Consider the following 8959-nt stretch of genomic DNA (forward strand, 5'->3'; position numbering starts at 1 on the left):
TTTTGAACACCCTTCCAATGTGACATGATCAGTCCCTTGTTCTCAAGTTAGAAGCTAGAGCGCCCTCTCTCAGCATTCCTATTGTCTACAGGGTTCTGTCATTCAAAAGTTAGAGTTTGGGGACTCCATCCACAATCTAAAAGGTGTGAGCTGTAATTCTTGTGCTCAGTGACATGGCAGTGATATTCTCACAGAAGCAAGCCCCACGTTGTGGTTGCTGGCCCAAGCTTCTGGGACTGGCTCTCCAACCTTCTTAGAGATCGAGTTAGCTTCCTAATACCCTTTAATGATGTATTTAATGTTACTTAGAATGGATTCTCAACTCTGCAACAAAGAACTCTGAACTTGCACATTCTTTCACACTTGCTAACCACATTCTGGACATTATGATTTTCTTTTTGTCTTTCCAAAAATACCATTTATCCACCTTGGGGTTCTTCATTTGATGTTCCTTCTGCCCCAAACACAGATCTACTCAGAGTTGGCACTTTTCATCTTTAGACTTCTTCTCTAACACCACCCTTTCAAAGAAGCCATCCTGGCCATTCCTCACCTATCTAGTGGTCTCAACTATGTTCATTGTTTAGTTGGTTAATGTGTCTTCATGTCTTCCTTACAACATGAGAACAGAGCCCTAGTTTGTTTTATTTACCAAAGTGTTCTCAGAATCTAAAATAAAGCCTGGCAAATAATTAACATTCACTTTTTATGAATGAATGGATGATGAATGAATGAATGAATGAATGAATGAATGAATGAATGAATATGCATAACATATTGTTTCACTTTAAAGAGCTTTTTAAAGACAGGATTGAGAATCATACGTTTTTATTTTAGGCCTAGTAGGAGAAAGAATTGAGGAACTCAAAGGAGAATTGAGCTAGAGGCAGAAAGAATATGGAGAAAAGTGAGACTTTTTCAAAGGGAAAAATGGTGAAGCCAAAGATAAAACCAAAGTATAGTAATTTGAGGAAATTATCACATGCACATTCCTAACTGCTATGTACTCAGAACCTCATGAGAAACTGCAATGGGTAAAAGAAAATCTAAGAAGTCCAAGATGTCCCTGCCATTTTAATGCTCTGGAATAGTTAGGGGAAAAGAAGGACAGTTTATAGAAATGGAAAAAAGAAAGACAGAAAAACATGAGTGATGCAGTCCTGACATTGATGGAAATGTTTCCCTAAGAGTTTACATTGCTCTGAGTGAAAAATCTGAAGCCATGATTTGGGGATAGGTTCTCCATAATCAGAAATAATTGTTTAGGATTTGTGTTCTAAAATCCATTCCTATGAAACTGGTGATGAAGCACTAATAATTTTTGAGAGAAAATTAATCTCTAAACTTTAATATGTAATAGCAGAATACTAATTCCTAATACTGAAAAACTTGCAAATTGTACCTTGTCAACCACTTTCTAATTAGTAGGTAGACATCTTGAGGCACTGTGATCCTTTAGATTTTAATTGTCAGACAGTGTCATCTACAGTTACTCCTTATGTCCTAATCAAAAAAAAAAAAAAAAAAGAAAGAAAAAGAACAATTATGCCAAGATAACAACTATAGTTTTGATGATTGTAGATCATGGTTAATTGGGTAATGGGCATGATTCAGTTCTATTGCTTGTCCAGTCAAAACAATTATGATCATATTATCCAGTATACCATGAGCATATATATATTTTTCTCTCCAAAACAATCTTAGTGTATAATGTAAATAAGTACATAAAGTTGCTCTCTCAAGAGGAATTACATTTCACAGATTACATTTTAATTCCCTTAAAAGATATTCAGAATTTATTACAACATGCTAAGTGAATACATACTCACTAACATAAATAATAAAATTTATATAGTGTGTCAATAACAGTGGTAATTTATTGAGCTCATATTATGTGCAGGGAGCTGTTACCAGGGCTTACATATATTAATATCTTTAATCCTCACCATTGTCTTTTGAGACAGGTTCTTATTCCCATTTTATATTCGAGAAACATAGTTTTTAGGAAGATCAAATGACTTATTCAAACTTAAACAATGAATGAATGACAGGGTCAGGATTTTCACTCAGGAATCCCGCTACCAAGTCCGTGTCCTTAACCAGAGAACAATACTGCCCTGGTAGTGGGAACAATAGAAGTTTTGAGTTAGCCCAACTCAAATTTGGGCTCAAATTTCAGTGCTGACTGTGGCTTGAAGACTATTCCTCAACCTCTCTCAAATTTAAAATCTTCATTTGTAATAAATAAGCAAATAATAAGTAAGCAAAGGAAAATCATGAAACCAATCCATAAAAATATCTCCTGAGATGGTTTGAAACTAATGTAGTGTTTTAAGGTAAGGTAGTGTGTAAAAGCACCTAGCATACTGATCAGAATATGCTATGTCTTGGGGTATCAGTGGTACTTTTCTTCATGTGTTAGAAAATTACCAAAATAAACCAGAAATCCTTTCTCTTGCTATTTTCTCCATTTTGCAATTTGAATGGGAGAGGGCTGCTATTGGGAGGTCCTCCCCAACTCCTGGCCCGGGCACACACCAAAATGGATGTGATTGTCAGGCTAGTGCATTCAGTGGAAACTCTTGTTTCCCCCTATTCTAGAAGCCTGAGCAGTGTCACTTCCAATTTTGTGATTTGCCTCTGCCATTGTGTTTACTTCTTGGCTAATTTTTAAATGCAATATTTAAGAAGAAATCCTCCTGCCTGGTATACTTGCTTCTTTTATTTTAAAGATTTTATGTATGTATGTATGTATGTATTTTAAGAAAGAGAGAGAGAGAGCTTGAGTGAGCATGGGGAGGGGAGGGGCAGCGGGGAGGGGGGAGGGAGAGAATCTCAAGCAGACTCTGCGCTGAGTGAGGGGGCTCGAGGCAAGGCTCGAGGTGGGGCTTGAGGTGGGGTTTGATCTCAGGACTCTGAGATCATGTTCCTGAGATTATGACCTGAGTGGAAACCAAAAGTCTGACGCTTAATCAACTGAGCCACCCAGGTACCCTGCCTGCTATACATGCTTCTTCTTTTTTTTTTTTTTTCAAAGATTTTATTTATTTATTTGAGACAGAGAGAATGAGATACAGAGAGCATGAGAGGAAAGAGGGTCAGAGGGAGAAGCAGACTCCCTGCCGAGCAGGGAGCCCGATGTGGGACTCGATCCAGGGACTCCAGGATCATGACCTGAGCCGAAGGCAGTCGCTCAACCAACTGAGCCACCCAGGCGCCCTGCTATACATGCTTCTTAACATTAATGCTGTTGGATGTAATCTGTGTCTGAAACATTAACAAGTTGAGTTCTTTCCTTCTCTCTTTTTTCTTTATTTTTTTTTTTCATTTGGGTACAATTTTTTTTTAATTTATTGATTTCAGCCTTCTGGATGATGGTAATAAATTTTCAAATATAAAAGCAGACTTCTTATAGAACTATCATTTTATGATTTTCAGAAATGCACAAAGAGCCCCCAGTTGGGGATTCCTTTAGTTTAACAAATAAAATCATTTTAAACCTCCCAGTAGTGATGTTTTCTCTTTGACTCATATTATTCTAAGTAATCTGTAGAACTGAAAATATTTCCCCAAATCAAGATTTATAATACTTTTGAAAAAAAGACTGTGAAGCATTAGATTTAAGAACCTTGTAGTCTTGGATTATCATTCTTTCCTTGTTACTACTGATTACTGTGGCTTATTCTCATTTTTAATATTCAAGTGTAGATCATGTAATTAAAAATACCACTAACAGCTTACCACACCACAATGCTGAGGAGACCAGAAACTGAGGACTTTTAAATAAATCTAACATTAAAAAAGATTGGCCTATATGGGTTCTAGTTTGAGATAAAGTAGTGTATCTCATATCATTTCCAGTGAGATGTCTGAGACTTGAATTGTCAAGAAATAACAGCCTTTTTATACACAGATATGACATCAGGGTCTCCTATATAGTGTGACATAAGGAGAGTCACGAGACAATTTCTGACCCTTTTCTCGTGTTAACCTTATATTTTTGCAATGTTTGTTTCACTTTAGCACATTTCCTTAATCAACCAAGAGAAATATATTTGTATCAACAAATAAGTTGTTGGTCTACAAATAAGATTAAATAAATTACAGGTGCCTAGGGGCTCAGTAGTTAAGCATCTGATTTTTTTTTTTTTTGAGTTCTTTTCTTTTCTTATGTTAGTCACCATACATTACATCATTAGTTTTTGATGTAGTGTTCCCTGATTCATTGTTTGCCTATAACACTCAGTGCTCCATGCAGAACGTGCCCTCTTTAATACCCATCACCAGGTTAACCCATCCCCCAACCCCCTCCCCTCTAGAACCCTCAGTTTGTTTCTCAGAGCCCATAGTCTCTCATGGTTCATCTCCCCCTCCGATTTGCCTCCCTTCATTTTTCCTTTCCTACTTTTTTTTTTTTTTTTTAACATATAATGTAGTATTTGTTTCAGAGGTACAGGTCTGTGATTCAACAGTCTTACACAATTCACAGCATTCACCATAGCACATACCCTCCCCAATGTCCATCACCAGCCACCCCATTCCTCCCACCCTCACCACTCCAGCATCTGATTCTTGGTTTCTGCTCAGGTCATGATCTCAGGGTCATGATCTCAGAGTCAGAAGTTGGTTAAGCGTCTGCCTTCAGCTCAGGTCATGATCCCAGAGTCCTAGGATCAAGTCGCATCCAGCTCCCTGCTCCGTGAGAGACCTGTTTCTCCCTCTGCCTCTGCCTCCCTCCCTCTCTCTCTCTGTGTATCATGAATAAATAAATAAAATCTTTAAAAAAAGATTAAATAAATTACCAGTCAATGATGGCATAGTATATTGTTTTGTTGAAAAAACAGTATTTCTTACTACATGGTTGATAACATGCTCTAGTGAGAGAGAGGAGAGTTAGAAGCAAGTGGGAATTTGGGAATGATTTTGTGATATTATGAGAGGAGGTCATAGAAACAGAAGAACAATGAGAACACTAAGGTATTAAAGAGACAATGGAGCAACGAGTATCAGCAGAATGGTTTAAAAGGAGAATTAGTTAAACATATATCCAATTTCTTCCTGAGCCTATCTGTTCTGTTTCATACACTTATTTTTTGTATCCATTTGGCAATATCACACTGTAAGAATACTCTAGGGTAAAATAAGTCTTGAAATGAGGTAATACAAGTCCTCTAATGGGTATCTATGTGGCCAATTGTCCAATCAAATGTTTTGTCCCCGTTTTATTGGCTCTTTGTCTTTTTACTGTTGATTTGTATTAGTTCTATATATTTTCTGTACAAAATTCTTTGTTGGTTTTACAAATTGCAAATATCTTATTCCTACTCCTTTGCTTGCTCATTCATTTTTTTTAAATGACATCTTTAGACACAGAGAATATTTCTTCTGACAAAGTCCAATTTATCAATTTTGTTCTTTTCTGGTTAGTGCTTTATGCATCTATTTAAGAAATCTTTGCTTCCCTGAATGGCTTGAAGATATTCTTCTATCACTTCTTTTAGATGATTTATAATTTTAGCTTTTGCATTTAGGCCTACAACCCATCTTAAATCAGGTATTTACTGAAAAGAAATGAAAACATATGTCAACATAAAATCTTTGACAAGAATATGCACAGCAACCTTATTCATAATAACACCATGATGGAAACCAAATTATTATGAAGAAGAAATGGACAAACAAATCCCATTGTATTCACAGTGGAGTACTACTGATCAATGAAAAGGAATGCGCTACTGATATACTCACAACTCAGATGAATCTCATAAATGTTATGTTGCACAAAAGGACCCAGACAGAAAAGAATACATTTCTATGATTCCCTGTGTATGATGACATCCAAGAACAAACAGAATAATTTTAAGGTCATAAAAATCAGAAAGTGGTTGACTTTGTTACCAAGGTGGTGCTAAGGTAGGTTCTTACTGTCTGATAATGAGAAGGAAGAACTTTATGAGATGATGGAGAAGTTCTTTTTTTTTTTAAGATTTTATTTATTTATTTGAGAGAGAATGAGATAGAGCATGAGGGGGAGAGGGTCAGAGGGAGAAGCAGACTCCCCGCTGAGCAGGGAGCCCGATGCGGGACTTGATCCTGGGACCCCAGGATCATGACCTGAGCCGAAGGCAGTCGCTTAACCAACTGAGCCACCCAGGCGCCCGATGGAGAAGTTCTATGTCTTGTTTTGGACAGTGGTTACATGGTATACAACTGTCAAAACCTATCAAAATGAACACTTGAAATCTGTACATTTTGTTGTACGTACATTGTACATCAATAATTTTTTTAAAAAAATAGAGTTAAAAAGACATTAAAAGGAATAATGGCATTTTTATCAATGACAGCTATAATGTGAACAATTATTTCATAAATAGTATGCCTCTTGGAGTGGTACTATCTACAAACTGGCTGTGTCCAGTGGCCACAGCAACCTACACACAAATTCCAGGAGCAGCATTATCCTGACTTGGTATAATATACAAGCAGACATTTAATAACAGCCATTATTTTGTGCTTGCTTACTTTGTTGTAAGCATTTTGCAGCTATTATTTCAATTAATTGATCATTAGAGGCTACTGTAATTTTTATTATCAACTGATTATGCAGCTTTTCTTTGCCCCTTGCTAATGAGGTCAGTAATATGAGCCTATGACTTTAAAAGGGTGAAAATCGGGGCACCTGGGTGGCTCAGTTGGTTAAGCGACTACCTTCGGCTCAGGTCATGATCCTGGAGTTCCGGGATCGAGTCCCGCATCGGGCTCCCTGCTCGGCAGGGGGTCTGCTTCTCCCTCTGACCCTCTTCCCTCTTGTGCTCTCTGTCTCTCATTCTCACTCTCAAATAAATAAATAAATATTTTTAAAAAAGGGTGAAAATCCATCAAAAGCCAATGTGTGTATGAAGAGATGGTGAAGAAGAAAAATATTCCTAAACTAGCGAAGTGTTAATGTCAGGTTGTTTTAACGCCCAGGACTTGCTCTAGGGAAATGTTTTAATAGGGAAGTTTATCTTCAGTATCTCATGAACGCTTTTTCTCATAAAATCACATCACTTTAATAAAAATCACATTGCTTTCACTGCTGTCCCAAACACTCCATTTCACCTTATGGGGCTTACCTAGAGCTCCCTTTTTTGTGTCCAGTACATATTTGCTATGTTTCTATGAACATTGTTTGTACTGAATCATTCATTCCTCACAGTAAGCTTGTTTGGTAAGTACACTTATTTTTTCATTTGACATTAGATGAAACTAATACACAAATGTTAAGTAATTTCCTGGAAACCACATAGCTTATATGCAAACAGTGAATCATGGAACACTACATCAAAAACTATGATGTAATGTATGGTGATTAACATAACATAATAAAAAAAATAACTAGGAAACAAACAAACAAACAAAAAACCATACAGCTTATAAATAAGAGATTCAGCATTGGAGTCGATGCAGTTTGACACCAGACCCTGCACCCTCGATCACCATACTCTTTACCTCTAAAACATATGGGTTTGGGGGCGCCTGGGTGGCTCAGTCAGTTAAGTGTCTGCCTTCGGGTCAGGTCATGATCCCAGGGTCCTGGGATTGAGCCCTGCATCGGGGTCCCTGCTCCTTTCTCCCTCTTCTTATGCCCCTCCCCCTACTCATGCTCTCACTCTCACTCTGCTCTCTCTCTCTCTCAAATGAATGAATGAATGAATGAATAAATAAATAAATAAATAAATAAATAAATAAATAAAAATCTTTAAAAAAATGGGTCTAAATTGCCTCTTATAAAAACTCTAATTTCTTCAAAAGTGCACTTTTCCTTACCCCACAGGAATACAAGGTGACACTCAGACACCGACCCGCTAGTAGAGGAGACAATTTTATTCATCAAGTCCCTTTAGTACAAATTATTCATAGACAACCATTTTCTCTAACTATTGATTCAACATGTATTTACTAAACACTTACTCTATATTAGGAACACTTGTGAACCCTGAGGATTCAGATACTATAGAAGGACATTCTTGGAAGATAGTCTCAAATTCCAGACATTTCAGGAGGTGTAATATTCTCTGATGCTGGTGTTGCTGCTCTCCTGGAAACAACTCAGTGTTGTCACCTTAAAAACCAATACCACCTAGCCTATCTTCCACTAATTAGAATTCCAAGCCATGAAGACCACAAAACAGAGACAGCTAAGGCTTAGAACAGGATGAGATTTATAAAGGTTGGAGTACTTTCTACGGGCTGTGACCGCAGCCACCATGACAGCCAACAGACTCAGGTGGAGGAGTCATTCAGACCTGAAAAAGGTCTGAAAATTCCAGTGACAGTGATTCATCTTGTGGTTGGACTGTCATCAATCATGAGGGGTCTGATAAAGAGATGGTAAATTCTGAACATGGTACAGCCAGTGACAGCTGTGAGCTTGCTCCAGAATATACATCTTTAGAGCAAGAGGGCCTATAAGTATTGCAGTCGGAGCAGGGATAGAGTAGCCAAAATAGTACATGTTAATAGAAGAAACCGCTTATCCAGCTTTGGAGGAAACAAAATCAGCACTTGAGAAAGAAGAAAAGTCATCTGAAGACAATGTCTATTTTGGAACTGTCAGTCATGATTCTGATATTCTTACCCTTGAGCCACCTAAGTTAGAAGAAATTAGAAATCATGAAGCGATACTTGTTGAAGTAGCACAGAGTCCAGAAGACTTTAACATGGGCTAGGGGCGCCTGGGTGTCTCAGTCATTTGAGACACCAACTCTTGATTTCTGCTCAGGTCATGATCTCAGGGTCTTAGGATCGAGCCTGTGCGGGACTCCCCGCTCAGTGCCGAGTCTGCTGGAAATTCTCTCCTTCTCACTCCCATGCCCTTCCCCCTGATCAAGCTCTCTCTCTCTCTGTCCTTCTCTCTCTCTCTCTAAAATAAATAAATAAATAAATAAATAAATAAATAAATAAATAAATAAATAAA

General features: G+C 37.6%; 1 pseudogene; it reads left to right on the forward strand.

Moving 5' to 3' along the window:
• Window positions 1–4991: 4991 nt before the first annotated feature.
• Window positions 4992–8959, forward strand: part of LOC118022532 — a 4779-nt pseudogene continuing 811 nt past the window's right edge.

Source organism: Mirounga leonina, unplaced genomic scaffold, assembly GCF_011800145.1.
Source record: "Mirounga leonina isolate KUSES-001 unplaced genomic scaffold, KU_Mleo_1.0 Mir_176, whole genome shotgun sequence".
Classification (NCBI taxonomy): Eukaryota; Metazoa; Chordata; class Mammalia; order Carnivora; family Phocidae; genus Mirounga; species Mirounga leonina.